The following is a 25,979-nucleotide window of genomic DNA, read 5'->3' on the forward strand; positions in this document are numbered from 1 at the left end:
ATCTAGGATTTGTATTCGACTTCAAGAAGTCTTATCTCAAATCATTTGAGATTATCGTTGGTTGTAAGTCAACTGGCGACATACTGGGGGATTATTTGTTCAATGTTTAAAAAAAACATTCTACTTTTTCTTTATGCATGGAAAAATTATGTTTGACCGTAATATTAAAACTTTCAAAAACATGTTTTTCTCATAATGATTATCATGTTTCTAAAGCCTCTGAAATCAAAACAAGGCATCATATTTATATTTTTTTACATCTCCACATTTTAACCTCAATTAATTTCGCTTAAAAACTTGTAACTTTGAGGCCTCTATCTTTTCTATAATGACAATAATTGCAAGTTGAGAAAGGTCAACGATGTCGTTAACAAAATGACATGGATTATAGTTTTTAAAACTCTCATTAAAAGTAATTTTAATAATGTTTTAGATAAAAAATACTCTGCTTTGAGGTTTATATTTTATTTTATATTATAGAAACAAACAGTACATAATTTACAGTTATAAAACAATATAGGTACAGAAATTAGATACTTCATGTTGGGTACCTATGATATGTTTCTTTGTAATGTCTGTTAAGTGGTATGTTTATTCCTCAATTATCAGGTGACGTTTGTAGTATGTAGGTGTGTGTTTAATGTATGTGTCAGTGTTTGTATCTGTGTATCTGTATGTATGCGCATTGAACAGTTTAAATTATTGACATGATGCCACGTTTGAATTTGGGCAGTGAATCCAAAAAAATGTCAATGTTAGAGTTAAGAAAAATATTATTTAAAGTATAAAGAGATATTATATAGGTCGCCATCTTCGTTGACTTCATCACGGTACACACACAGATGCGTAATTCACATACAGCTTGTTTAGTTAAGATATTAATATTAAAAAAATATATTATAGATTATTTTTACGATTTACAGTTCGAAGTCAAAGCGTGTTAAAGTCTGCTACGTAAAAAGTGTTGTGGTATGCCAATATTGTTTCAAATCATGTTTATTAAAATATAAGCTGTATCACACCTCGCGTTGCTGCGGCTCAATCGGTCTGTGCAGATAGAAAAAACAATACAATATATATATAACAAAAATAGATGGCGCTTTTTTTTAAAGCTTTAAAAATTACGATGTTTTTCAAATAAAGCATGTTTTTACCTGTCACTGGTGAAATCCATATAATATACGTATATAAAAACACACGCGTATTCGAATGCAACGTTGCTTTAAAATTTCAACCCAATCAGTGAAGAAAATTTTGAGATTTAAGATTTTGAACCAACAATATTAAAAATGAAGAAAGTATAGGTACATTTAAATCAGTAAAACACTGAAAGTGAATAATATTGTTATGTTATTTTTATTTATTTATAAGTACATGTTACATGATTAATAAATTTATTTAGAGAAGATACATTAGAACACCATACTAGGCAGCTGCCTGTTTCATGGTGCCCAATGGAGGAATGGTTAGTTAGAATTTACGTCTAGTGTAGGGTTGCCATATTCGGCCAGGGTCTCGTCGGGACGTTTCAGGATGGAACAAATAAAAATTTTGTAATACTTAAACAATCTCTATATTTTATAATAAGTAAGTAAATATGTTTGTTTTATAGGTTACTTAAATAAATTGGTACTAGCAGAAGTACTTGGCTGGCCATACTTTTCAGAAGATTTCGCTTTTCTCAACAATTCTGGGTACCTTTTAACATAATTGTAGAACTCTGTACAAGTCATGTTATAATTGACTTGACACTGTAAAATCGATTCCACAGTCCCTGGGCTATGGGACGCACGGAAAATTAAAATTTGCATTGCGTAATTTCAATCGGGACATTTAAGGCTTTTGTCGGGACGTCGGGACAGATAGCTCAATAAAGGTGACAGTCCCGATATATCGGGACGGATGGCAACCCTAGTCTAGTGTAAACATATTTTGGTAGAATAATAAAATAAAAAAAATTGGTAAAAAAATGTTTTCAATAACTCACAAAGTTTTCTATAAAATATAGACAAATATATAAAATAGTACACATATGTAGATACATACACATGCACACGCAAGTATATATACATACATACATGTATATATGCATATAAATATACATACACATACACAACATACATATACTTACATACATGTATCATATTCCTCACACATGTAAACAATATATAAACCTCTATCTGAGTACGAGAAGCAGGTTACCGACACTATCCCACTCACTCATCATTATGTATTTACGTGTAATGTAATTAACTCAATGAGTAAAACCTCAAATTGAAATAATTAATTACTGAATGATGTTAGCGATTCCTAAACGAAAATTTGAAACAGAAAAAGATACAGTCACATCTAGGACTTGAGCCCAGGAGCCTTACATTTCCGGGGCACGCTCTACCAACTGAGCTAATGGGACCCTATCTAATTCGGTCATACTTAACTGTATCATATCGAATAAGAACTACCAACATTGCCTTCATTTTCTCACCGCACATTTTAATTGGCTAAATACAATCTAGACAGTGTCTTAGATAAATATATATCATATTTTAATTTTTCATCTATTGATCTAACATTCGTATTTACATATCTCCCTCTCAAATAGTCTTTGAACGCTTACTACGGGGCCTTAAAACAGGCAACATTTCCAGTCATGAATTATAATATCGATCTGGAAAAACACAATGCTAACTTCACCTCAATTCAATAATGGTTTGGAAATGCAAATGTAAATAATATAAATAAAATGAACTGCTCTGCCGCGTAGTTCGTCAAGCAGTAATTTATAATTAAGCTCCAAGCTTTACATAGAAGAACATTGTCACGAACCTTCCATTAAGGGCGTTTTTACGCCATCAAAAGCCTGATTTTGATCGATCGGAATCTTTGATAGAAATCACTGCCTTCTGATGTTATTGCAAATGTCACTGTAAAGAAATGCTTTTTCTTTGATGGATAGTTGCGCCAAAGCCTTTGATCGAAATATAGGACAGGAAGGAACTGGGTCAAGATTTGGAGTACCTAACTCAAATAAGACGTTTTGAATTTTCAAGCACTCAATAAAGAACATTGGTAAATATTACTTTTATTGTTGTAGAATTTCAGAAATAATCATTTTATTGGTTGGTTATATTGTTTTGAACCATTTAAGAAATGGGTTACAAGATAATTGAGTCATGAATATAGGTATGATGTAGGTATATATAAATTTATATAGGGATATATGTACATGTATATTTGTATGTTTTTGTTTGTGAGTGAGTATGTGAGTATGTATATGCGTGTTTGTATGTGTATGTACATGCGTATGTCAACGGGCATTGCTTGAGTGTGGGAGGATTGTTGACTTTGTCGCCTTTTGTTTATTGAGGGGTTTATGAGTGCTCTTTCGAGTCCGTGGTATTAGATTCGAAACACACATGTATGTAAAGTATATCTGAATATGTATGTATTTTTGCATGTGCATAAGTTTGCATGTATATATTATGTTTAAATGTCTATATCAAATACCATGTATTTATAAAAAAAATAATAAATATAAATGTAATGTAAATTATGACGAGCCATAAAGTTTATGCTTTTTACAAATACGAAATATAATAAGGTGAGCGGTTCAAATTTTCAGCTACGGATCCAAGTCGTGTGTTAAAATTAATAAAATTTTACAATATTTGTTTCTAATCCTAATAAAATATGGAATAACTTCATGGGGACATTAAAAAAAAAAAACAAATCTTCTTACTTGTTGTTTGTTTTTGGGGTGTTATGCCGTGTTGCGCTAACTCCTTCTTTAGCCGACGTTTCGGACAGCGTTGCAGTGTCCATCATCAGGGCATCATTTTTTTTTTTTTTTTTTTTTTTTTTTTTTTTTTTTTTTTTTTTTTTTTTTTTTTTTTTTTTTTTTTTTTTTTTTTTTTTTTTTTTTTTTTTTTTTTTTTTACACATCTTCGGATCTACCGGATCTGCCCTGATGATGGACACTGCAACGCTGTCCGAAACGTCGGCTAAAGAAGGAGTTAGCGCAACACGGCATAACACCCCAAAAACAAACAACAAAAATGCTTTTGGCCGTGAGAATCTAAAAACTTACCAAATCTTCTTTCAGTCCAAAATGTACAATATTTTTGGCAACATTATTATTAAACAAAACTAAATACGAACAAAGACATGACGTACCAAAGTCATAACTATACAACTCTGTAAATTTATTATCGGTTTGTGCTTTATTGTGGCTTAAAATTGCGAGTCAGCATACATCTCAATCTGAACATAATAAAATAGTGACACATGTTCATAATATAAGACTTGTTGCAAACGATGGACTTTTAGTTCCCAGATACCTGAATAAATATGGTCAAAGAACTCTAGAATACCTTGATCCAATAATTTAAAACATGTTACCAAACTCTATAAAAAGCTGTGAAATGATTCACAGAAGGAAATGTATGTTAATAAAATGGTTATGTGAAAGAATTTTTTTGTACTTATGTAATTATGTGCATATTTTATGTACTTGTTAAAATTGTATATGTATTTAAAAAGTAATTGTTAAAAGAATCCGTTGAAAAACTGATATCAATCAGTTTAACGCGACTTAATAGTAAAAAACTGTATTTTTGAAAGTTAATAAAAAAAAAATTATTTCGCATGTTTAAACATAAAATAATGAAAAGTATGAGTTCTGTTCGTATAGGAACCGCCACAATAAAAACCTCGCATAGTTAAAAAAATATTACTTGCCTCTTAAAAATATAACTTTCTAAATTTTTTTTCAAATGCCTGTTAAATTCAAGCATTTCAATTAATTCCTTCAGCGTATAACTCAGCCGCTTGGGAATATAACCAATCTGGCACAATTTATTACTTCTGTATACAACACAGCCGCCTGAGAATATAACCAATCTGTCACAGCATTTTGGTGATCTTCAACTTCACCGAAGTACTAGGCACCAAGCCACACGAGTGAACAAATAGTCCGGTCCGTGGCCGGGGGACGAGGGATGAATTTTTATTTTTATTAAAATGTCATATTTTTAATTGTCTTCAATATGAGATCAAAAGAAATCGAGCTTTAATAGCAGAATCTAAAAGAATATTCTTTTCTAAAATCAAAACTTTGAAAGGCATGTTTTAAAAATACCTGTTTTGTGTGTCTTCCATATGAATGTAACAAAGATCAACCGAAATCGAGACTTCAAATGATGAAATCTAAAAAGAGATTGCTCTTATAAAACCAAAACTTTGAAAGGCATATTAAAAAAAAAAACAATTTTTTCGTGTCTTCCATATGAATGTAACAGAGTCCAACAAAAATCAAATCAAACAACTTCAAATGGCAGAAACCTGATGAAAATTAAAAAGAGGTTGCTCTTTCCAAAACTTTGAAATGCTTGTTTTAAAATGGATTTGATATGGCTGTAACATAGAGGAACAAAAATCAAGACCTTGGTATGAAAGAATCCTGATGAAATATAAGAAATCATTATACCACTAAAATCAAAACTTAAAAGACAAGTTTTAAAATTATTTATTTGTTGTTAACATAGAATAAAAAAGAACGCAAAATCCAAAAATGAAACGAAATCTTTGTTGACGTTATTCGTGATCCAAATATTAGGCCTATCCGGCCTTAAATTTCGCGTACAAAACTGTGTTTCATGAGGCACTTTTAGTTTTCTTCTTTATTCTCTGTTTGTTAATCTTCGATATGACAGTCACGAAGATCAACAAAAATTAAGACCCTGGGATGACAGAAGCCTAGTGAAATTTAAGAGATGATTGCAACCCTACAGGGCGGTTCCTGTGCAGGCACAATTGGAGCAGTCCGCTCTGGGCGGCGACTTGCAAGGCTCCAAGAACCCAAGGAACAAAAGTACTGAACACATAATACAGCGCATTTGAGGTTTTTTTTACTAGCACCAGGCCCTAGGTTTGGCTCACAACCGGTCCTGCACCCCTATCAAAAGCTAATACATACTATAAAAGGTATTTTTTAAAATGACCTATTTTGGTTAGTGTTCGATATCAACAGAAATCGATACTTTTGATGGCAGAAGACTGATGAAATAATTTCCCTAGAATCAAAACTTTTGAAAGACATGTTTTAAAGTGACCTATTTATTGTTTGTCTTCAATATAAGTGTACGGTAACTAAGCACATTTATTTATCGATCCCCGGTGAAAGCAATAAAGTCTATCGTTTTAGGGCAGGGAGACTTCGCTGTCGTAAATATACAGGGTTTTCCAATAAGAGGTGTTATTTTGAATAGCCCGCTATTTCGGTAGATGTTACTTTTGAAGCTGTCATTTTTTGACATTCGACAAGTAGAAACTACGTTATTAATAAAAATGGAACGATACACGCTTCAACAACGCATTGAAATTATTATAATTCACTTGATCGAATCAAATGCAAATCATCTTGAGTGATGAGGCCCATTTCCACCTCGGTGGCTTCAATAAGCAAAAATGGCGCATCTAAGGCTCGGAAAACCCAAGAGTTATTGTTAAAAAGCCTCTCTATCCTCAACGTGTGACTTTTTGGTGCGGTTTATGGTCCGGCGGAGTCATTGTACCTTACTTTTTCGAAAATGAGGCTGGAGCAACAGTTACGGTGAATGGATTGCGCTATCGAGAGATAACGGGTAAACAACCATTTACCCTACATTATTAGTTGTGTAAAATTTAAAAGATTTTTATTTGTAAGGCCCATAGTACACACTAGGTTCAGAAACGTAAATTTAAAATAAAATTAACTAACATAATTATTTTTTAATGTTTATAAGACAAGGTTTTTATGCATAGCACAAATGATAACAAATAATTATAAGCATTAATTACTCGCCAGAAATATCCATACAAATTAAAAATAAATGCCGCAGACGGGAATTGATCTTACAAAAATAAATTTATTTGTTTACAGGTGAAAAAAATATAATAAGCAGTAATTTTTTATTGAAGTACTTGTATATTTTGAATTATTTTCCGGGTTGGGAATAAGCCGACATAGCTCAGTGCTCCAGAGCACCTGACCGGCTATCAGAAGCTGCGGGTTCTGTCTGTTTGTGCGCTCAGTTCTTCTAAACTACCCAACGGATTTAGATAGGGTTCTGAGAAATTTTCTCTATCACTCAGAGAATTTATTTTGGAAGGTTTATATATGTATAATACATGCATATTATAATATTGAAAGTAAATAAAAGTTGAAGAGCAACGCTGGGTACACGTCATAATCGGCCTGCGAATGTTTGTGCCCACAAAACTCGAAAAGTAGTCGACCGATATCGTTGAAAATTTCAAGATTTTTTGTGATTAGTGCCAGCAGTGTTTAAAGAGTGGTTTTAATGGCAGAAGAAGTAGATGACGCCCATTGAAATCATAATTTATTATCTCTGCACTGGAATGAGATACTGAGTTGAATATAAGTCGAAATAATAGTTTTTTAATACTATACAGTCATAGACCTGCCCTAAGTGATTAAAAGCGTATTATTCCCCACTCCCCATACCGGTTCCATTGGAGCCGGCTGTGAATTTAGAAAACGTGACGTCATCATTCTTGTGCGAACTATGGTCGAGGCATCATCGGTTCATTTTACGAAATAACACGGCAAAATGGTGACTTTTGGTATGAAAACTTATAAAAATAGATGTGAAAAAGAGAATAAACCCAATTGTTGTATTACATTCCATATATTAGCATTATTTTACTTTATTTTAAGCATATTCACATCGTTTAATATGGATCAGTTGTAGAAAAATTTATACTATCACATCGATATACGTCTGGACGCGAAACACAAAGCTGGTTGGTTGCTGGTAAGTAAATTATGAACATTTATAAAAGTGTCTTAACTAAATACGTAAACGAAATATTCGACTCTGAAAATAGAAGAAATTTATTTTGCCGAATTTGGACTTCGCAAATTTGTTCATAACGTGGCGAGTAATTTGCGCTCCCATGTAAAAATGTCTATTCATTCAAAAGCAGATTTTACTTTTAAGAACTGAATGGTGATATTATAATGCGAGGTGCCTATATACTGTCAGATTGATTTTTTGACGAATCACAGTCAGCTTTACCCCCTTCGTTCTTCAACAGTTGATTTTACCCTTCATATTTAATTTCTAGTCTATATATTCATATGTCTGTGTATACAGTAGTGAATGTTTGAAAAAGTCGAAGATACCAGAGGAAGACTTAACGAATTATCTCTGAACTGGAATGAGGTACGTGGCGAATTAAAATCGATACAATATGTTTTTTTAAAAATAATACTAATGTGTTGTAAAATGTGGCGTGTAATAAATTAGAATGAAGAAAGGTGTGTAAGCAGAATGTATGACGTGAAAGTTAATGGTAGAAGTTGTCGATGACGCCCGATAAATCATGAGAAACAAATACTAAGGATGGATTGTTTCAAAGAATTTGACGTGAAAGTTAATGGTAGAAGTTGTCGATGACGCCCGATAAATCATGAGAAACAAATACTAAGGATGGATTGTTTCAAAGAATTTGACGTGAAAGTTAATGGTAGAAGTTGTCGATGACGCCCGATAAATCATGAGAAACAAATACTAAGGATGGATTGTTTCAAAGAATTTGACGTGAAAGTTAATGGTAGAAGTTGTCGATGACGCTCGAGAAATCAAGTGAAACAAATACTAAGGATGGATTGTTTCAAAGAATTTGAACAATTCATCAAATTTCAACGTCCATTTGCGAGTTCTGTGAATGTCTTATTCAAGTTTTGTTTTTATATCAATATAGGTCAGTTACTTGAAAAAACTAAAAAAAAATTCAGAATTTGAAAAAAACTTTCACAGAACTTGAAAATCAACTTTCAAATTTAAAGAATTGTCCAGTTTCACAGAATTTGAACAATTCATCAAATTTAAAGTTGATTTTAAAAGTTCTATGAAGGTTTTATTCAAGTTTTGTTATTATTTCAGTTTTGTGAAACAACTAGTCAATAATGATATAATAACAAAACTTGAGTAGAACCTTCACAGATCTTGAAAATAAATAATCGAAATTTGATGAATTGTTCAAATCCATAAAAAAGTAAACTTATTCAAATGTTTAGAATAATATTATTTCCACATTAAAAATACATCGACTTTTCAGGTACACAAGAATAATTCGCAACATAAAAACTTTACAACAAACCATTCATTACTCCGAGCAACTCCGAGTACACGTCAGTTAGTCCAAGACAAAGCACCACAATAGCCGATTAATGGACCTGCTTACATAACTAATCAAATTACACATAATATGGTCAAATTGAATTTCCATATGCCATTTATCGGTTGATTCTTGATTTCTGGCCTCATTCTGGCTTCTGGGTGAATGTTTGTACGACCCAGATTGACAGTCAACAGTGGACATTAAACAGCTGTTATGTTTGCTTCGGAAAATAATCAAAATATAAAACTTTGAGAAAATTAAATGGATAATTGAAAAAGTGGCATAGGATTTGTTTTGACAGGGTAAATGACGTGTTGTTATCGAAGTTCAACGTTTTATATTTTTTTATACAGAAAACGTATTTAACAAATTACAATGACCAAGTAAAAACAATTTCTTCATTGAGGGCAGTCTGTAAACACTAAAAATTGATGGTAATATTGGTTTCATTCAAAAACATTTAATTGTTTCGTATGTCTATGGTTTCATTGTTGATATAATTGGACGATTAAATGTTGAAATCAAACCAATAATGAAATTTTCTACGAATTATCTTGCTATTTCTCAAAATTATTTTTTTTTTTTTAATCTTTTTTATTGTATTTATATTTTGAAATGTCCTTTAAAAATTAAAAAAATGGTTTGACTGAGGATTGAACCTTCTCACCCAAGAACAATAGTCGACTAATGCCGATCGGGTAGGACCAACATTTTTTTCGTATGTTAAGACTGTAATAACGGGGGTTTGCTCGACGCTCACATTTTAATTATTTCTGATGAACGTATTACTAAGTTCTCAAATGTTTCTAAAGGGATCTCTAAGGATGGAAGTTATTTATATTTAAGATTAATAAAAACAGGACCTTACCGTTAAAATATATCAAGAAAGACAATAAAATTGAAATTTAAAAAAAAAAAATTTCAACAGTAAAATTAGATTTTATTTTTCTAGACAATGAATTAGTAACTTCCCGAAGGATCCCTCTTGAAACATTTTGCCATTTTAGTAATACGTTCATCACAAAAAATTAAAATAAAACCCCACGGAAAAATCGATTTTATAGGCCTGCAAATGCAAAGTCGACTGTAGGTCCGTCCATATTGTTTTTACGCGACTTCATCACTTACGTAGTTGAGATTCCCACTTTATTCTAGAGATTTGATAAGGCAAATTCAGCCGCAGCTCTGTCCAATACACCAGAGCCGCGCGTTGCATATTTTGTGCACGACTACTTCACTTACGTCATTAAGATTCTGGCTTTATTTTAGGGTATTGTCTCGTCCTAAGTAATGTCATCCGATTTTAGAGAAATGCGTATGTGTTCACGTGTGTGTGTGTGATTGCCTTCAAAAGTTGATAGAATGCATTGTCACCAACAACAAGTCTATCTGTCGAGTTTCACCACGATCGGATGTCGGGAAGTTGGTTGATTTACGCTTCGAAGATTTGCGTTAATACCTTACAAAAAAAATATTAAAACTTAAATATTTATTTTCAAAAAGTAGAGGGAACGTAGTAATGCCGAATGCTCATTCGATTAGGTGAGGAAACTGTTGAAACCAGAGTTTTGATGGGATAGCCCGTTGTATCAAGGTACTAGTAGACCCCTCGATGCATCGCTATAGAATGTCTTTATCGGGCGTCTAAGACTTCTTTCACTAATCACTAATGTATACCTCAATATTACTGTTCAAAAATACATTACATCTTATTTAATTCGACTCCGTATGTCATTCCGTTGCAGAGATATAGCGTTAAGTATTCCTCAAGCGTCCCCGACTTCTTCTAAAATTCAATCCAGTCTTAAACACTCTTAGGTCATATAATCCGAGACCCACAAGAGAAATGGTGTAAAAATGTCACTGACTGGTATCCCAGAGATGGCAAGAGAAGTAGAGGACCTCAACACATGAGATGGGAAGACGACCTAAAACTCACGGCTGGATATCAATGGAGAAGAGTAGCGCGTGACAGGTCCCAATGGAAATTGTTAGAGGAGGCCTATGCCAAGAGGCAAACTGAGCTTTGGGATATATTATAACAAACAAAACATTTCTAGTATTAATATACCTAACAGAAGTCGTTCAGAAGTTCAGAATAAAAGGCTAATTTTTTTTTTTTTAGTCCGGGTTAAATCTTCCCCACAGGAAAAACTAAACCCTTCCACACACTTTTCCACAAATAATCATCTAGTCAATCAACATTATGTAAGTGCATTATATAAGCAAAATAAATACAAAACAATACAAGAACAACACGTCAACTCATCAGAGATCAAATGGGAAAATAATTCACCGACTCCAGATATTTTCATATCAGAGGGTTCGGCTCGGTAGAACTTCTAACAGGGCCTATAAATCCTACTGATCCCTCAACATAAATATTCAAAAAATCTTTTGTTATCCGACATGTATTCAAAATGACCGACTTTTGGATCTTTATATATAAATTTTTTGATAGATCTAATACGCCTAAATTTTTAATGAGAGAGCTAGGTATAATGCCAGTAGCCGAAATAACGAATGGTAATATTTTTATAGTCTGAGAATGCCAAATTCTTTTTATTTCATTTCCTAAATCTGTGTATTTTCTTATTTTTTCACTAACAGATTTTTGAATATTAAAGGAATTTGGAATAGCGACATCAATGATATAAGTTATTTTTTAAATTTTGTCATGTAAAACTTTATCGGGTCTATTATGACTAATCGCTCGGTCTGTAAGTATAGTTTTATCATAATATATTTTATAAAAATCATTTTCTAAAAATTAATTTTGTTCGTATTCATAATATGGTACTATATTACGGCAGTCAATCAAGTTATGTTTAATTACCAAATTTTGGTGAATTATTTTTAAAACTTGATTGTGCCTAAATGTATACTCGGACGGTGCTGATATAGAACATCCCGATATAATATGTTCTATAGTTTCCGGAAAAACCAAAAATTTTCTATATGATTATATGCTTTCTATCATTTTTACTATTAATGACTCTATCCTGAATGGCAAGCATAAATCCTTCTATTTCTGCGCTCAACTCTCCAATACTCAACCATTTGTTTGACAAAAATTTGTCAACATTCGTTTGGTTGAGATAATTGAAGTGTTTTGCGTTTAAAATTTTATTTGACCAGGAATCTAATAATTCCTGGTTGGGATTTATAAAAATGTTGGCATTCTCATCGTGTAAATTAAGAAGTGTAATATTTCTATCTGCCTTGCAAATTATTTTGTGCATTTCTGAGCTATGAGCTTTCCTATTGAAAAAAAGTTCTAAGCATTTCTACCTGATTATGTTTCAAAGAAATTATTTTGACTATACCTCTACCTCCTAAATTTCTAGGTAAATTAACTCGTTCTATAGCTGAATTTGGATGATGGCAATTAAACTTTGTTAGCGTAGTTCTAATTAATCTTTCTAAGTTATCTAAATCTGTATTAGACCATTTAATTATGCCAAATGAGTACTTTAATAGAGGTATTGCCCAAGTATTTATTGCTTTTACTAAATTTTTAGCAGATAGATTGCATTTTAAAATTTTCCTGATCCTAGTTTGAAATTTAATCTTAATATCATTTTTAATACTAGTATGGTCTAATCTATTTGATTGTGGGTATCCTAAATACTTATAAACCTCATCCCTTTTCATACTAGTAATTTGGAAATTTCTAAATATACTCTCGTCCCCATCTACAATTTTGCTTTTCTCTATATGGATCGTTCTACATTTATCTAAACCAAAAGTCATTTTGATATCATCTGAAAAGTTTTTAACTACTTCGATCATTTTCCCTAAATTTTGTTCAGAATTCGAAAATAATTTTATGTCATCCATAAATAATAAATACGAAATTGTAATACTCTCCCTTGTATTACCCTTAACTTTTATTCCAAACTTGCTTTTAATTAATATTTTAGATAGAGGATTCAATGCTAAGCAAAACCAAAAAGGACTCAATGAGTCTCCTTGAAAAATTCCTCTTTTAATTGAAATGCCCGGTATTACTATTTTCTTACCTTTTAAATTGATAAATAAATTAGTATTCCAAAAGGATATAATATTTTCCAAAAAGCTAATAATAATGGGGTTAATTTTATATATATTTAATACTTTGATCAGCCACGAGTGCGGGACACTATCGAAAGCCTTTAGGTAGTCTATATAGCAAGTATGTAAATTACGTTTTCGAGTTTGAATCTGTTTTAGAATCAATAACTAATTGTTCTTTACATCCCATATGTTTTCTGCGACAGCCTTTTTGTTGTTCAGATAAAATATTTTTTTCATCTAAATGAGTATATATTAAATCTGTCAAGCAAGAGGTTAAAATTTTGTATATTGTCGGTAAACATGTAATGGGTCTGTACTGAGAGGGATTATTAATATTTTCGCTTTCGGGCAACATATAAGTAATGCCCTTAGTTAGAAAATTTGGAAAATTTTGTGGTTGACTGACAAATTTTGAAAGATTTTTTGCCAAAAGAGGATGTAAAGTAGTTAGACGTTTGTACCAAACATTATGTATCCAATCGCAGCCCGTGGCTTTCCAATTTATTTTTAATAATTTTGGTTAACAATTCAACCGATATATTAGAAAAACTCATTTGTTCAATGCCTGAAAAATTGAGTTCTTCATTTTCTATCCAGGGACTTGACTCGTTATGTTTTATATCTTATTATTATGATTATAAACACTCTTGGCACTAATTAAAACAAGTTTTGAAATTTTCAACGAAATCGAGTTTTGTGAGCACAAACATATGCATGCTGAAAATATGAGGTTATGGTTGACTCCAGAATTTAACAACCCTTTGACAATTGGCCACTCGACGCAATTTCAAAAAGGGTTGTCTTTATTTTGTTTCAGAATAGTAACAAATAATACCCAAGGCAGCCATGCGAGCTTACTGTTTATATAAATACAAATGTTATTTATTATTTTCATTATGAACTGGCAACCAGGCTTTACACAAGTCATTAAATAAACCAGCAAAGCCAACAAACCCATCGAGGTATTATAAAACGCGTTTACTAGTTGTTGGGGAGCTTTCCGTTGAAAATCGTATGCTTTAATTTCTATGCAAATTAGATTTAATTTAATTTTAATTCGTTATACTGACAAAAAAAGCATACGGACGTTTTTGTATTGATTAGACCGGGGAGTTTATTTCTCGGCTGACTATGTCGCAATTACTTTAATGAATTGTCTTTGTACCACCTTTGCAGAGCTAATAATGTTGTTCATATACTCCTCCCTTTTCAATATTTCCATACTGAATTAATAGTCTTCTTTTAAAGTATTTTTTTCTTACAAGACGTCGTTTTAATCCTTACATGTATTGTTCGGGCATATGACCAATTGTTATTTTAAATCATTTATTCCCTACCTTCCCGTCCTGTTGTCACCTTGTCACCAGAAGACGGGAAGTATCTTCAGTACCATTTCTGCAGCGCCACTGATAACAGGTTGTTAGGTTGCAATTCCGGGTTAAATGCAATACGCCGTGGAGTTTTTTTTAAGTGCTGGCAGAAATAGGGAACATTGTGGACTCCAGGACCTAAGGTAGGACTATTATTATTCTGGTGGCATCCTCTCACAGGTACATTTCGTTCCCCTTTCGATATTCTATATTTTAATAAAGAAACTCGCGGCCGAAAATATTTTCGGTATATTCCAAGAGCTATCGAAACATGTTTTATTTTATATGTATATCGAGGTTTATTATATATAATTTGTATGTTAAACTTTTATAAAGAACATCCCATAAATATTTATTACTTTAAGAAATGCCACGAACGAAGCATTATAATTTTTCTTTGCTTGGTTATAACGCTATTTTCAAACATGGGTAATAAAAGTTTTTTTTCAACTAGGTACCGTTATATGGAGGGACTTTTAAATCGGGGGGCCACTTGGTTCATCGCAAATATAAGCATACATCTCGCTACCTCCACTCCACCACTGTCAATACTCAATTATTTTTAATTAGATCTATTAAAATTTCAATTTTATTTTCTTGATTGAATGAATGAAAATTGGAAATAACCCATTTCTAGACAACAGATTGGACTAAAACAATGCAAATAGACTCGTTGTTGATGACAATGCATTGTATTAACTTTTGGTGGCAATCACGCAATACGTTGAAATGTATATCTCTGAAATTGGATGAGAGTATATTTGAAAATTTACAGCCGTCAATAAACGAAATAAATCTCTGTCCCGTCCAATTGGGATTTGGTTTAGGTATTAGCGCCGTTAGCGATGTTCACTTATTTTAGTCAATCCCTGGGGAGGAAAGTTCAATTCTCAGTCAAATTAAAAAAGTTTTAAATGACGTTTTAAAAGTTCACAGCAAAAAAACTTGTTTATGTTACGTGTTGATTTTTTCGGGATGACTATTCGAAAATAAGTGCCTTATTAGTTGGTTTCTTGTTATATTGAAAAATAGTGGTATTTTCATCAGTAATTTTGGTCAGTAGAATTGTGAAGACCCCTTTTTCATGCAGAGAAAAATGTTAATCCAATTTATGCACTGCTCAGCAATAATAACGGTTTTCTGACATTTATATAGTAAAATGTATCAGTATCTATCGATATGATATTTTGCTTCTTGAATATTCAAACTCGTATTTTTTTACAAAATATTTTGCCTTTTTGTTGAAAAAGTTGAACCACTCCGAAAGGTGACTGATCACCATGTTTTTTTTACACATATTTTGTGCAGTAAAATATGTATTTAGTTTCAAAGTTGAAAATCAATCAAACAAATAAGTCACCCATTTTACGGTCCCTTTTCATCTAATAATTGGTGTCTTTTGTTTCAGAACCTTCTACATTTGAATCAGGATTCTTTGGAACTAAAACATAAAGAAGGTGAGAGAGTTTTCATTTTGTTTTTGTTTGTAAACATATTTTTTTTTGTAATTTGAATTGATAATGTATTTTCAAAATGTTTCGAATGTCACATAGGTGATGAAAATATATCAATATATTGGAATTATACGATCTTACTAATAAACATCTTCAATCTGTTACGAGAAATAAAGTATAATAATCAAATATGATATTTATAGTCCGATAAATAATAAAGATAGATAGTATCTGAGGGCAATGCATTAGTTTAAATTGATTTAAATGGATGGACCAATATAGTTCATAACACACCTCGTAAAAATCTATAAGATCGTTTTAATAAAAAAATCACATAACATATAACCGCTAATGTCTTTCTCGGAAGAATTTAATGTCAGAAAAATAAATTCATTAAAATTTCACCATGCAACATTACAAATTTACAAAGATAATATTCGAAATAAAAATGCACCTTTTAAAAACAATATATCACTCAGACAAACGGCAATACTCCCAAATCCAATATTTAATGAATTGGGCAATTCAACTTGAAGTAATTTTTTTATTTATTTATTATCAGAAAGTATCTTAAATTGTTATATCTGTCTTACTTTGCAGATGTAAGGGTTGTGAACTGTTAAAAAGTAAAAGGTTCTCCTTATAATTGTGTTTATTTACGTTATAAATTATAGGTCTGGATTTAGCTACACTGTTCATTACCCGAGGGTTGGTAATTCTCTGGTTCGCGAAGCTTGTTCAATGTCAATATAACCTCACAAGCATCTGTTACACTCTAGCGACATCTGACTGACTCTAGAGTAAGCTTTATGACTAGCGCCATCTATCGCTTAAATACTCAACTTATTACCATGCATCACAGAAATATAAATAATAACAAAGATTTTAAACTTCACGTTAAAACACACTGAAAAGATAAACTAAATATTTTAGCATATTACTAAAAGGAAAGGATGTAACTGAGATTTTTTTCAATAATGTTGTATAACTTCCTTGCAATATGAATCATTATTATTTTTTATGCAAAACATTAAAAAATACACACACTTGATAAGCGAACTGTGCTTCTTTTCAAAATTGTAAATTCAGAACCCGACTCTTGCTAACTTTTGAGTCTGTTCAACTTAAAAATACCTACTCGCATCACTAGGCATAAGGACGTATTTCAGTGTCATCATTTACAAACAAATTATGAAGCAATTTATGTCGCTAATTTCTCGCGTACATAGTTTAGCAAATGAATATACTCGTACCAATGATATGACCGGTCGGTCGCCGAGTTGACATTGCCTTTGGGTCCCCATCCAGGCGTAGTGAGTTAAATTCTTCGGCTGATTAAGTCCTCCATCACAACACAAGCAAAATTTCCCGCTTACTGTGGTGGTAGTAGGAGATTTTCAAATATTTTCACGTTATTTGTTACCCGAGAATGTTTGTCTTTCAATAAAAAATAAATAAATATTTATTTAAATTTTTAATGTAAAAATTAGAGGTTTATTTCGAATAATTTCAGTTTTTATAAATTTTCACTTTTTATAAATTATTCAACTGTAAACTAACGTGTAAAAAAATGTAAGCATTTTAATGTACCCAGTGTATAAGCCCCACGGGCGTATAAAAATAGTAAATGAATAAATTAGAAAGTAGAATCAATTTCCAAGATTCTTTCGAAGTACATTCATCGATAACGTTTTTTGTTTCCTGAACAATTCACTTTTACTTATATATACCCCTTTATCCGAGAGCCATATTTCGTATTTCGTCTCAAAATTATTTATCAAGCGGTAGAAATTGGGCCGTTTCTTATGTATATAGTACAGAGTAGATACTTGTCTTTTCAAAAGCCGAGGTGAGACGTAATCACAAAGAAATCGTCAGATGCGATGAAATATTCAAACTTATTCAATTTCGGTACCGGCACTAAAGGCGGGAAACCGCTATCGGAAAACAGGGCCGCACCGGGAGGGGCAAAAATGAAATGTATTTTTAATGTTCCAGGACAAATAGAGAAGTGACAAAACACAACGATGACAAAACAAAACAGAACAGTGGTAAAGCAAAACAGTTTAGTCACTAAAAAAACACAATGACAAAATAGAAAAATGAAAAAACAGAACACTGACCAAATAAAACAAATACAAAACAGAACATTGACTAAAGAGAAGAGTGATAAGACATAACAGAACCAAATAAAAAGGGATACAACAAAATAGTGAAACAGATTTGTGATAAAAAAGGGAGTGGCAAAATAGAACAGTGACAAAACAGAACAGTGACAAAACAAAAAAGTGATAAAAAAAGAACAATGACAAAATAGAACAGTGACAAAATAAAGTATGTACAAAACAGAAAAGTAATCCAATAAAACAATGACAAAAATTACATTGTAGACAAGTGAAAAAGAAGAACAAACAAACATAACCTAAAAAATTCTAACCTAACCTTCCTATTTTTGCTTTTTAATGAACTAAAGCCTCCAGGGATTCTAAAATAAGCGCATTCATGCATCAATATTTTCAGTAAATAGATGACACTTGCGAGCACGACCGCTAATCACCAATGACATTTTTTTCAGTTGACATCCACTAAAATATTGTTAGCTTATCGTACCTGTTCGCTTCCTATGTAAAATTGTCTACAAGTCGATAAACACCGTGAAACGGAGTTGCGTCAGCAGTTATTCAGAATAAAATACCCAAATTAATTAATAATCCATTTTTCAAAACATATTTTTACGAAAGAAACACAACTACAATCAATGTTGCAATTTTACCTATCTAGTAAAATGTGTCGATTATTTGGCCGAAATTGATGATATTATCAATCTAAGTCTACCGTTTCTTACGTTCATTACATATATATATATATAATTAACATTTGTTAAGCCCTCGAGTATTTTGTATTTTCTTACAAATATTCCCAGAATTCATTATTTTTCTAATAGATTCGCGTTTTTACGTACAGCAAAATTAAATATTGTTTATGAAAAATTAAAGATTCTACCAGATTTTAGTATTATAAATCAACAAGTGCAATTGCCCTAGTACTAAAAAGTAAGACATGGGAAGAAACATTTCATAGAGCGGATCTAACATTGCAAATTATTAAACAGTGGTTGGATGATAATCTACTCACCCTAAACATAACTAAAACGAAATATATAACGTTTAGTCTTAATATTCCGAGTCAGCCTTCAATCAATCGTACACTAAAAATACATTCTTGTAGAGATAACTCTAGTTGTCGGTGCAATCCACTAGAACGAGTAGATCCCATTAAATATTTGGGTGTAATAATTGACAATAAACTACGATGGGAAGATCACGTAATAAATGTTACAAACCGTATACGGAAACTGGCATATATCTTCAGGTCATTACGAAATATTCTAAATAAAAATACACTAAAAACGGTATACTCTTCTTTATGCCAATCAATTATATCTTACGGTATAGAAGTCTGGGGAGGATGCTCTAACACGATAGTAGATCCATTAATTAAAGCTCAAAAATTGATAATGCGGACTATTTACAAAGTACACTATATTCACCCCACGAAGGACTTATTTAACGACTTCAAAGTACTCAACATAAAATCCTTATACGTCAAAAACATATCCTCCTACTATAAATTCAAACATACGAAAAAAAATATTTTTGAATCGACCCATAATACAAGATATTCCAACAAATCCAATTATAATATTCCCCCAATAAAAACCTCAATGGCACAAAGACAATTTAACTTTCTTGCTCCAAAAATATTCAATAATTTAACGTTAGAAATAAAATCAATAGCCAAATACGACAGTTTCAGGAAAGCGCTCGGGGATTTTTTGATGTGTGATTGTTATAGTGTTAGTAGCCTATTCCAAGTACTCAGATAGAGGTGTATATATTGTTTATATGCGTGAGGATGCGTCATATGGGTGTATGTATACATGTGTTGTTATATGTATATAGGTATGTCTGCTGCTATATACACATGTGTGCTTGCATGCACACATATTAAAAATTATATATATAATTATGTAAATTTTTACAATCTAATGCTAATTTACTTCTTTCTCCTTTCTAATTTCTATCTTCTACTTTTTATTACAATTTTTCCAAAATTTTAGCTTCATCTATAGTTACTAATTTCATATGTTTACACTAGATTTCATATTTCATACAAAGTAATTACACTCAATTGGTCACCATGAAACAGGCAGCCGCCTAGTATGGTGATTCATTATATCTACTTTATGTAAGTTTCAAAACAATGTAACATGTATTAAATAAATAAATAAATAAAAAAAAATAAAAAAAATAAAAATAAACGCAATCATAGATAAAGTCGCTTACTGTTGGTTTTATTTAAACTTTAAAACTACAACTTTACACGAAACTAAAAAAACATATTATTATTTTTCGGAATAACTTATTGAGTAAAACCTCAAATTATAATATTTAAATACTGAAGACAATATTAGTGATTTTTTCAAACGAAAATCTGAAACAGAAAAATCAGAAAAGGAAACGGTCACATCTGGGACTCGAACCCAGGACCCTTGTCTTTCCGGGACAATGCTCTACCAACTGCGCTAATGGGACCCTATCCTATTCGGTCACTTTTAACTGTATCATACTTCGAATAAGAACTACCAACGTTGTCTTCATTTTTTTTTTTTTTCTTTTTTTTCACTGCACATTTTTATTGGCAACTATCTTTATGTATGATCGCAAGATTCAACCCGAACTAAATGCAATCCTAGACAGCGTCTTATAGATAAACCTATCTTATTGTTTTTATTTTTAATGTGCGACATCTATTGACTTTTTCTGCAAGTCTAGAAAATGAATTATTATTTTTCGGAATAACTTATTGAGTAAAACCTCAAATTATAATATTTAAATACTGAAGACAATATAAGTGATTTTTTCAAACGAAAATCTGAAACAGAAAAATCAGAAAAGGAAACGGTCACATCTGGGACTCGAACCCAGGACCCTTGTTAGTTAGTTACTTAGTTCGGGTTGAATCTTGCGATCATACATAAAGATAGTTGCCAATAAAAATGTGCGGTGAAAAAAAAAATGAAGACAACGTTGGAAGTTTTTATTCGAAGTATGATACAGTTAAAAGTGACCGATGAGGATAGGGTCCCATTAGCGCAGTTGGTAGAGCATTGTCCCGGAAAGACAAGGGTCCTGGGTTCGAGTCCCAGATGTGACCGTTTCCTTTTCTGATTTTTCTGTTTCAGATTTTCGTTTGAAAAAATCACTAATATTGTCTTCAGTATTTAAAAAAACATATTTAATTAGACAAAGGTATTGTAAAAAATACTGCCACCTCACTTTTTGTTTTTGTTTTTGTAAAAAATATTTAAGTGTTGAAGACAATATTAGCAAATCTCAAATGAAAATTTGAAACAGTAAAATCAGGAAAAGATTCGGTTCCAGCTAGGAATTGAACCCAAGAACTACTCAGCCTTGCTGGGGCTTTGCTCTACCACTGAGCTAATCCGACCCTAACCCCTTTTTTACTTTTTTAAACAGGAGGCCCTGGAGAAAATAATTTCCCTCGGGGCCTGTCATCTTTTGGGATGCTATGTGGAGAGTCTCTTTTTAAGGAAAGGAAAGAGAGGAAGTTCTGGTAAGGTAAAAGGTACGAGGGTTTGGTAGGAATCTTAGGATCTGTGTATCCAGGAGTGACAGACATATGAATATACCTTTCACACTGTGGCCTGAACCTACCTCACCCGATGAACCAGAGCACCCCTGCTAAATCACCAATCGCATCGAACTACTTGGGGTGACCTATGGGAGAGGTTATCTAATAAATGGTTCCCGGGGCGGCGGTACCTAAACCCGCCTTCCAAATTCCGTAATAACTGTCTCATACTTTGACTAAGAACTACTAACATTGACTTAATGTTCCTAATGCAATTTTTTAAAGAAAGAACATAAATAAAAGATAAATAATTGAAAAATTTGCAAACCTTCACAAATATTTTTCTTCTTATTTATCTGAAATTAATTTCAAATTCTAAATGTTATTTCATAGAAATACTTTAAAAAAATTGAGAGCGTCTTTGGAAAACTTTCAAATTAAAATACAAACTTGGTGGTCAATCGTGGATAAAGTTTTTAAAGTCACTTACCGAGGGTTATTATCGTGCAAACTATATTGACCACTTTACATGAAGACAAAAATATTTATTTATTTAGACAAAGGTATTGTAAATGTTGTCACTTCAATTTTTTTCGTTTTATATATAAAATTATACTTAAAAAAAATAAAAACCTTGGCAAGTATTTTTCAAATACTAAATGTTGTTTCACATAATAATTAATATTTTTAGGGAGTTTCTATGGTAAACTTTTAAATTAAAATACAAATTTTGGTATTTACTCTTTCTAACCATGGTTTAATCATACAGACAGTAATATCCATAAAACTAGTACAAAATTACACAAAACAGTTTTGAGGGGTTAATATAACAGTGTCTATTTAAATTCAGACTTTTAGTTTAAAAGTCAAATAAATAGGACTGTAAGCACCGGTTTTTTTCACCTAAGACAACTCAAATCTGTCCGAAAAAATCTTCCTACAGGAGCAACAAAAGTACTCAACTCTTACGGAGTCTCACGTCTCGATTATTGCAACGACATTTATGCTAGCCTTCCAAAATATCAAATTGACAAACTTCAATCAGTGTTTAATGCAGCAGCACGGCTCATAACTGGGGTGATAAAATATTCGCACATTTCAGAACACCTTCGTAACCTTCACTGGCTCAAGTGCCCTGAAAGAATCCAGTACAAATTGTGCTGGATGGTGTTTAAATCCATCAATGAAATGGCCCCACACTACATCTCTGAACTATACGTCAAGGAAACCACTGGTCTGAGGCAGTTAACTCTTAGATCAGCAACATCATCAGTTATAGGCAGACTGATGGAACCTAAGCGCAAGCCAAATACTAAGTTTGGTGATCGCGCTTTCGGAGCACCTGGGCCGAAGGCTTGGAATAAACTCCCTCCGGAACTAAGATCCATTATAAGTCAAACAGAATTCAGGTCCAAACTAAAAACTTACCTTTTTAAGCTGCCCTTAAATGAAATAAACCATTCCTGAGAGAAAGTCCAATTATGTCATTTTTTTCAATTATGTCCTAAATCCTGCATCTAAATTTCGCTAATAAACAATTAGTTAGTGTTAATCTCAAGTGACCTACCAGGTAAGTATTGTACTGTATATTATCTCCACTTATAGTTAGTAATAACATAGATCATTGTAGAAATTTATTATATATTTGTACAGCGCCCTTGAAAATCATCCAAATATTATAATGAATATTAAAAAAATCTTCGTGAAAAGCCTTCAATCCGCCCCTGTAGTTCACTAGGACGGAGCCTTCTGCCTAATTGAACACACTTTAAGGAACATTTTAGTCGCCGACTTCTCCTGTCCTCTCCACTCTCCGCCTCTGGAATCTAATCACCACTCCTCAACGGGTGAACTTCCCTCTCACTGTTCATTGGGCCCGTTCACATTTACCTTTGTGGCGTGCGACGGGAATTTCGCACCTCGGGACAATAATTTAGCCTGTGATATTTTCACAGTGGAATGTGAAAATGTGGATTTGACGTGATGAGTTATTTGATGTAATCGGCGGCTTAATTAAGACATCCCTCTAAATAACCGACTCGTAACTGAATCGTCAAACGCGTCCGGTATCTACACAGGCGTGGATTCAATTCCTTAAACAACAGAAAACAGCAAAAAACACAGCAAAAACATTCAAACTTCGGAAAAACGTTATAAATTTTTTTTTAATGAAACATTACATTATTTTTTTTTTATAAAATAATTTTGGCAATGTGAGCCTCGCTTGGTTCTTTACCTGTGCCGAGGGACCCAGTTTACAATTTTATTTGAAAAATTATGTAGGTAAATAAAAAGGTTCTGTTTTGAAATTATGTTAAATAGGCGAATTTAAATGAAATATTAAGGAATAAAATATAATAAAAAAGTTAAATAAAATAAAGTAACTTGACAAAAATAAAGTAACGTGACAAAAATAAAGTAACGTAATAAAAATAAAGTAACATAATAAAAATAATATAATTTAGGCAGTTATAAAAACTAATCAATATGTATATAATTGTTAGTCGGTTGTGTATAATATGTTTACTATGTAGGTATGTTTTTTACACTTTTTAGATAAATTTATTTTGTAATATAGCCTTTTTTGTTCTTTAATCTTGTTGAAATGTTCAGATTATTATTCCCGTTGGCGGCATTTATTTTTACTCGGGAGATATTTTCAATTTGTATTGATATTTCAGGCGACTAATTATTGCTTATAATTATTTATTATTGCTGTTATTATTATTACACATATTTTGATATTTCTTATCTACATAAATCTTTATGAAAATGATGTTGTAAGCTGAAAATCGTTGCTTTGAACTAGAAATAACCGCAAAAATCTGCGCAAATTTGAGTGAAAAATATTATGACTGAAAAAACATAATCTCATATCAACAAACGCTTATTCTGAATAAACACGTTTTATTATGTACACGGAATTAATAAATTTTCATTTAAAACCGTTAGACATATAAACGCCCTATAATTCGTCGGCGGGTTCTGACAGATCTTACACCGCTACCTCACGGGTCGGTCGGGTTACCACTCTGGTAAACAATTTTTTTCGTCTTGTTAAATTTTTAAATTGGAAAATTGAACTTACTGTTAACCAACAAACCGAGGTATGTACGTATGACGTCACTAGTACTCCGTCGGATTTCGAATATTTTTACGGGCTTTGAAAAATGCAAATTTTCATAATTATTTTAACTAAGAAATCGACATTTGTAAAAAAAGTTTTCTTAGAAGGTGAACATTCATTTATATATACGAGTATATTTTTAAGTTGACAGCCATTCCTTATTCTCAATGTTAGAGATTTTTTTATCTTCAATTGAATCGTGGACTTATGGTTTCTAGAGAGGAGGGTCGTTAAATTAAGAATTGCTATGTGAGGATTTATAATTTTTAAACATATTCGTAAATGCAATATAAGATCTGACATGCGTTATTAATGGGCACGATATTTCCACGATATTTCCACTGTTTGTTTACTGGTCTTCTGAGGTTCAGATTCATTTATTTATTAAACCCTATTCAGGAGTTTTTACATATGAATAGTGAAAGTTATACAATAATACTTATTATTATATATTTAATTATTTATTTATAAAGTGCAATAACTAAGTAAAAGTCAATACACTAGACTAAACATGAATCGCTTTTAATAAATCTGCCTATTTCTGACTGTCCTAAAACAGGTAATCTCCTAGTTGGACAGCCAAAGATCACTGTTATATGTAATATGTCATTTTTTTAAAAAAATTAATAAATAAAATAAATAAATACAGTATATATTCATTAATATAACATTCTTCTGTAATACATACTCGACCAACTATCAGACACACTCACTGACCAATATGCATGATCTGGCCAACAAGTATGGGGGTGCTATTGACTGCATATATAGAATTAAGCATAATCTACACCAACACTTCGTCGAATCCTACAAATTGAAGTAGCGTTGGTAAATTAGTTTTAATGATTTGTCTTATATGTAGTGTTGTAATTTCTTCTTTACTTTATGTTACTCTTACTTTTTACAAATATTGTTTCATATTTAGTTTTTTTTTAATTATTTCTTTATATTTTCTCATTATACTTGTAATCACAATTTTACAATTGTGTATTTTGTACCTTCTTTAAAATGGATTACATCTATTTACTGTCAGTATCTGCTGTATAATACAGATATTCTCCTATGTACACTGCATCATGTATCACTTCTATGTAAAAGCCTTTTTAGGCGTATATATAAAAATAAATATAA

At 31.8% G+C, this 25,979-nt stretch overlaps 1 long non-coding RNA gene across 1 annotated transcript in view; it reads left to right on the forward strand.

The window, feature by feature from the left end:
• Positions 1-25,979, forward strand: part of LOC149410232 (uncharacterized) — a 221,408-nt gene that overhangs the window by 113,390 nt on the left and 82,039 nt on the right. The window contains exon 3 of the long non-coding RNA XR_016305032.1: positions 16,021-16,069. This is a non-coding gene — a long non-coding RNA (uncharacterized LOC149410232). The remainder of the gene's footprint in view (positions 1-16,020; positions 16,070-25,979) is intronic.

Source organism: Hesperophylax consimilis, chromosome 28 (genome assembly GCF_061612785.1).
Source record: "Hesperophylax consimilis isolate HC1 chromosome 28, BYU_Hcon_1.0, whole genome shotgun sequence".
Taxonomy (NCBI): Eukaryota; Metazoa; Arthropoda; class Insecta; order Trichoptera; family Limnephilidae; genus Hesperophylax; species Hesperophylax consimilis.